We start from the raw sequence: 7,261 nt of genomic DNA, 5'->3' as shown, positions 1-7,261 counted from the left end.
AAAAAAGTGTTGAGGACTTTCGTTCATAGGGTCACTCCAACTCGATGGCACTTAACAACAACAATAGTAATTTCATTGCATGTGATATTAATTATATTGTTTGATAATTTCTATATTGTGGTAGATCACCTTTCTAGGGAATTAGAACAAATATAAATCTCCTGCAATTAGTTAAACAGTCTAAAATGTTAATAGTATCAAATTATAAAAGTGTTAAGACTAAGAAGAATATCTTCACATTCTGAGAGTAGGCCAAGGCGTTATGGGGGTAAAAACCCCTAAAGGTAAAAAGAATGACAAATTAGAAAGAATTAAAATAAAAATTTTATTCTACAAAGGAAACATTAGTGGAAAAGTGGATAAAAGCAACTGGCTGTTAACAAAAACTCAATGATTAAACCAACCAGAACCCACCAAAAGCATGTTACAGTCTGTTTCTGAAAAGATTTACAGTCTTGAAAATCCTATAAGGTAATTTTGCTTTCCCCAATATGTCATTGTGAGTTGGAATAAAGTTCCATGGCACTGAATTTGTTTTGGGTTAAAAACTAAAATTTATTATTAACCAAACAGCACAGCCAATGCCATCATTAAGAAAATAAAAATGGGAGCCTCACCTTTGAATGTCGCTTGTTCTGTTCAGACAACAGCCTCTTGCTCTAGCCACACATTTCACATTAGCATAAGTTAGTATTCTAAGATCCCCATTCTTTTCTATGTTAGTTATAGTTTGTTATGATACACTCAAATGCCTTTGCATAGTCAAAAAACCAGTTTGGTATTGTTACAATAATCCTTGCTTTCAGCCAGGGTTCATTTGACATCAGCAATAGTAAGTCTGTTGCCACAGCTATGACTAATTCATTGAACGTAAAAAATTCCATCATTTGCTCTTCAGCATCATGTCACTAAATCCATCTTGACTATGATTACTCCTTCGTTGTTTGCAACTTTTTCATCCATTCACCAATAATTATTAATGCATCTTGGTTGTATGTTTAATCAATTTTTGCCTCCAAAAGTTGGTAAAAATCTTTAATTTCCTCTTCTTGGCTTTAGTTAGATGCTTGTATTTTAGTGTCTGTTGTGTTAGAAGATCTTCCTTGTATAAATATGGATAATATCCTATAATTCATTGTACTTTAGTTACAAGTGAATGCAGCATCATTTTTCCTCCATTTTTTTAAATTTCCAGCATAGTAGATTATGTGATTGTTTTATTCAAAGAGGCCCATTAGAGTCCTTACCAGTTAGCCAATGTTTAGAATGTTGATCTTTATGTGTCAGTGTTGTGTCTTTTTTCCATACCTAATTAATCTATAGATCATATTGAGTAGAAATGTGGGGTCAAGATTGGTGAAAGATCTATCAACAATCTGCATTATGCAGATGACACAACCCTGCTTGCTGAAACTGAGGAGGACCTGAAGCACTTGCTGCAGAAGGTCAAGGACTGCACCCTCCAATATGGATTGAGACTCAATGTCAAGAAGACAAAGATTCTCACCACTGGGCCAATTGGCAGCATCAGGATGGATGGTGAAGAGATTGAGATTGTTCACAGCTTCAGTTTGATTACCTTCACAGTCAACAATCTCAGCACCAGCAACCAGGAAATTAGAAGATGTATTGCCATGGGAAAGTCTGCTGTTAGGGACCTCTCCAAAGTACTGAAGAGCAATGGTGTCTCTTTGGAGACTAAGGTGCACCTGATACAGGCCATGGTCTTTGCTATCACTTGTTATGCATCAGAGAGTTGGACAATGACTAAGGATAGAAGGAGAATTGATGCCTTTGAGCTGTAATGCTGGAGAAGAGTATTGGGGGTACCATGGACTGCTAGGAAAACAAACAGATTCATCCTGGGTCAAACCGGGCTGCTCCTTGGAGGCAAGGATTCTAAGGTTCCGTCTGACATACTTTGGATATTTTGCAAGGAGGAACAGGTCCTTGGAGAGGGACATCGTACTTGGTAGGGAGGAGGTTCAGGGCAGAAGGGGAAGGCCCGCTATGAGGTGGATTGATTCAGTAGTTGGGATAATTGGGATGGGTGTGTCAGAGACAGTGCAATTGGCACAGGCCAGAGCAGAGTTTAGGGCTGTTGTACATAGGGTCACTATGAGTTGCAAGTGACTCGACGGCACATAACAACAACAATTAATCTATATACTGAGTAAATCATTCATGAAGCTAGATTCTATGAAGAAGAACTTGGCATCAGGATCAGAAGAAGACTCACCAACAACCTGCATTATGCCAATGAAATTATCTTTCTTGTTGAAAGTGAAAATGATTTGATTCAATATTACCCCAGTCAACTGAGTCAATCAATCTTATTCAGGACCTTCCTCTCTTGCATTGTTTCTCTACCATTTCAAGCATGATGTCCTTCTCCAAGGACTAGTCTCTCTTGGCAGCATGCTCAAAGTATGTGAGACAGAGCTTCAAAATCAGAGGGCAACTTAATTTTACCCTCTCCAGGACAGACCTGTTTGTTCCCTTGGCAGTTCATTATGTGTTCAATACTCTTCTCCAGAACCACAGCACAAAGGCATCAATTCTTCTTCTGTCATCCTTATTCACTGTCCAGCTCTCTGACACATAGCAAGTAATTGTGAAGACCATGATCTGGATCAGGTGCACCTTAGTCTTTAGAATGAAATATTTGTACTTAAGCACTCTGGAGAGGTCCCTGACAGCAGACTTCCCAGGGAAATTCACCTTTTGATTTTTTGACTGTTGATTCCAAGAGTTTTGACTGTGGACCCAAGCAAGTGGAAATTGTTAACAATATTAAGCCCTTTTCCATCTATCTTGGTGCTGCCAATTGGCCCAGGGTGAGACTTTTTGTCTTCTTGATGTGATCTTCACTTGATATTGAAGACAACAGTCCTTGATCTTCTCCAGCAGATGTTTCATGTCTCCCTCAGTTTCCGTTTGCAATGTTGTGTCATCTGAATAACAAAAACTGTTGACCAGGCTTTCTCCAATCCTGAAGCCTAAAATAGGAAATATCTGAAATGTTCATTATTTGGAGAATTGGTTATCAAGATACAGTATCTCAATACAGAGGAACACTGCCTAATCCCTGAAAAGGAAGGAATAAAACTTACTTGGATCAGCAGACAACACAATTGGTATCAGTAATCAGGCGATATATCGAATTGGAAAAGTCTACAGTCAGGGACCTCTCTAAGGTACTGGGGAACAATGATGTCAGTTTGAAGACTAAGGTGTGTCTGATTCAGGCCACGCATGGCCTGTTCAATCACTTCTTATGGAGTTGGACAATGAATAAGCATGTTGTTGTTAGGTGCAGTTGAGTCAAATACAACTCATAGAGACTGTATGAACAAAAGATCTGAACTCTGTTCTATCCTGTGTCATCCTCACACATCCTGACATATGCGAGCCCATTGCAGTAGTCATCATGTCAGTCCACCTGATTGAAGGTCTTCCTCTCCTTCTCTGACACTCCACCTTTCCTAGTATCATGTCCTTCTCCAAGGAATAGCACCTCCTGGCAACATACTCAAAATATGTGAGGCACAGCCCCATCATTCTCGCCTCCAAAGAGCACTCTGCACTATTTCCAAGACATATCTGTTCATTCTTTTGGTTGTCCATGGGATGTTCTGTGCTCTTCTCCAACACCACAGCTCAAAAGCATCAAATATTTTCATACTATCCTTATTCATTTTCCAGCTCTCAGATGCATAGCAAGTAATCAGAAATACTATGGCCTGAATCAGCTATACCTTAGTTCTCAAACTGACATCCTTACTCATCAATGTTTTGGAGAGGTCCCTAACTGTACATTTTCCCAGTGCAATGTGTCTCCTTATTTCCTGTCTGCTGGTATCAAGGGTGTTAATTGTGGATCTAAGTGAGATGAAGTTGTTGACAGTTTGAATCTCCACTCCATCCATCATGTGATAACAATGTTGGGTTTCTTCCCCCCTGGCTTTTAAATCCAAGACTACATTGCTTGATCTCTTAAAAGTGCTTCAAGTCCTCCTTACTTTCAGCAACCAAAGTTGTGTCATCTGCATAATATCGGTTATTGATGAGTCTCTCTCTAATTCTGATGCCATACTTCTCAGAGGGTCCAGCTTTTCAGATAACTTGCTCAGTGTACAAATTTAATAGGTATGGAGAGAGAATACAACCTTGGCACAGTCCCTTCCATATTTCAAACCATACAGTGCTCCCCTGCTGCCCTGCTCACACAACAAGCTCCTGGTTGAGGTTCCACATGAGTGCAATCAAGTGCTCTAGGATTCCTATTTTTCTCAATATCAGCCACAACTTCTTATGATCCACACAAACAAATGCCTTTGCATAGTCATTAAAGTATAAATAAAGGGTTTTTTTTTTTATTCCTTACTTTTAGCCAGAATGCATCTGACATCCGCAATGATATCCCTGGTGACGTGGTTTCTTTTAATTAATTTTAAATAAATTTTAATTAAGATAGATTAGGAAGTAAAATGGGCTATCTAGTTTCTAAATAACAGGTCTTTGAAAACCCTATGAACACTAAAGAATAAGCACGAGAGAGGAAGAATAGATGCCTTTGAGTTATGGTCTTAGAGAAGAGCGTTGAATATCTCATGAACTACCAAAAGAACAAACAATAGAAATGTATAAAGTACAGCTAGAGTGCTCCTTAGAAGCAAAGATGATAAATCTTCACCTCACATACCCATGCATATTGCTAAGAGAGGCTATTCTTTGAGAGGTATATCATACTTGGAAAGGAGGGTCAGTGAAGGAGAAGAAGACGCACAAGCAGATGAATTGACACAGTGACAACTGTCATAGACTTAAGTATGTCAGAGATGATAAGGATGGCACAGGATAGGATGGAGTCCAGATCTGTTCTTCATAAAGTCTCTAAATGTACATGACTCAGTGGCACCTAACAACACAACAACAAAAAGAAACATTATTGATTCAAGATCTAATAATTAATTTAGAAAGCATTTCAACTAAGACACCAATAATGTCTCAAAAACTTTATCAATGAAAAAGGAACAAGTTGTTGATTCCACATCAAGAAATGAATTTCAATAATATTATATAAAATCAACTAATGCTACATGACAGATTATGTACTCTATTACAGCATTTATATGAAAATACATAACAGACAATACGGAATGGTTGTCTCACTAGATATGGGAGGCAGGAGGGAAATTAAACATGATTAGAAATGAGACAGTGGTACAGAATATGACTAGTTAAGGTTTGACTTCCTTTGTGTTGAAAAAGAGGGTTTACAAAACATTGTGTCAGTAAATAGTTACTTATAATTCTAAGAATATACTGATAGTTTGTCTAATTGTACAACTTTCCAGAATTCTTCTGACCACTTAAATTTCTGCATCTGTTTCTGGAAATCACAACATAGTCTCTAAATTACATAAAACAAAGACAGAAATTTGTAATAGAACAAAGAACATAATTTCCGGTTATGTCTCAGGCTGTGGAATCATTGTATGGTGTAAATGGTTAAACTATGACCAAAAAACTAGTGGTTCCAATCCATCCAGAGAAATGTGGAAAGAAGTCTTCCAAAATATAAATAACTGAAAATGTTATTGAGTATTGAAAATCATCCTTTTTCTTTTTGTAGTAATTGACATGGAATTAAAGTTACATTTTCTACTTATTTTAAGTAATCCTCTAAAAAAAAAGAATTGTGGAAGAGTAATGAAACTTTTACCATTGCTAGCAAAGAAATCAAAAGACTCAAAGAAAGGAATTATTGAAATATATTATTATTTTAATAACTGCAACTCATAGCAACCCTATGTACAACAGCTCGGAACCCTGTCCTGTCCTGAGCCAGTCTTACTGTCTCCAACACACTTACCACCAATACCCAAGTTAATCCATCCCAGTTAACACCCCAGTGTCAATCCATCTCATCTGTGGTCTCCCTCTCCTTTGCTGTCCCTCTACCCTTCCAAGCATGATGTCCTTCTCCAAGGACTGGTCCCTCCTGGCCATTTGCCTGAAATATGTGAGACAGAGCTTCAAAATCCTTGCCACTGAGGAGCAGCCTGATTTCACCATCTCCAGGACAGACTATTCTCTTGGTGGTCCATGATACATATGTTCAATGCTCTTCACCAGCACCACAATTCAAAGGTATCATTTCTTCTTCTGTCTACCCTAGTCATTTTCCTGTTCTGATGGTGTAGCAAGTAATTGTGAAAATCATGATATGAATCAGGCACACTTTAATCTCCAGACTAAAAGCATTGACTTTTAGCACTTTGAAGAGGTCCCTGACAGCATATTTCTCCAGTGAAATTCACCGTTTTAATTTCTTGATTGCTGGAGCTAAGAGTGTTGATTGTGGATTGGAGCAAGCTGAAATTGTTAACAACCTCAATCTCATGTCTATTTATTATGGTGTTGTTAATTAGCCCAGTGGTGAGAATCTTTGTCCTTTTTTTTGTGTTTTTATCTTTGTCTTCTTGATGTTGAGCTTCAATCCCTAGGTAAGACTGCACTATATTTTATTATGTACACTATATTATTGACCTGCAGTAAAAACTTCAAGTTGCTCTTCGGTTTCAACAAGCAAAGTTGTGTTATCTGTATAATGTAGGTTTGTTGATGTGTCTTCCTCCAATCCTGATATCATATTCCCACTCATAATATTCAGCCTCCCAAATGATCAGTTCTACATGGTGATTGAAAGAGTATGGAGACAGCACTCATCCTTAACTCATTCTGTTACTGATTTTTAAACCATGCAGTGCTTCCTTGCTCTGTTCTGATCACTGCTTATTGGTCCAAGTATAGGTTTCACATGAGCACAATCAATTGTTTTCGGATTCCCATTTTTCTCATGGTTAGCCACAATTTGTTGTGATTCATACAATCAAATGCCTTTGCATATTTAATGAAACACAGATATATACACTCCTCTGGTATTGTTTGCTTTCATCCAAGATCAGTCTGACATTGGTAACAGTGTCTCTGGTGTCACAGCCTCTTCTAAACCCAGCTTGTATTTCTGATAGTTCACTGTTGATGTTCCAGATTAATTTGGATAATCTTCAGCAGGATTTTGATCATGTGTGACATTATTGATATTATTGGATAACTAACATACTCTTTTTTGGAATATGCCTGGTAAGCACATACAAAGCATTATCTGTCTATTGATATGTTTGTTGGTATTTCATAAGTTCTTGGGGCCTATTTTTTTGCCAGTTCCTTCATAGCAACTTGAACTTCCTCA

The sequence above is a fragment of the Elephantulus edwardii genome, unplaced genomic scaffold (assembly GCF_000299155.1).
Source record: "Elephantulus edwardii isolate Elephantulus edwardi_28Jun2011 unplaced genomic scaffold, EleEdw1.0 scaffold00222, whole genome shotgun sequence".
In the NCBI taxonomy this organism is placed as follows: domain Eukaryota; kingdom Metazoa; phylum Chordata; class Mammalia; order Macroscelidea; family Macroscelididae; genus Elephantulus; species Elephantulus edwardii.
The sequence above is the reverse complement of the archived record's forward strand: the minus strand, read 5'-3'. Positions refer to the sequence as shown.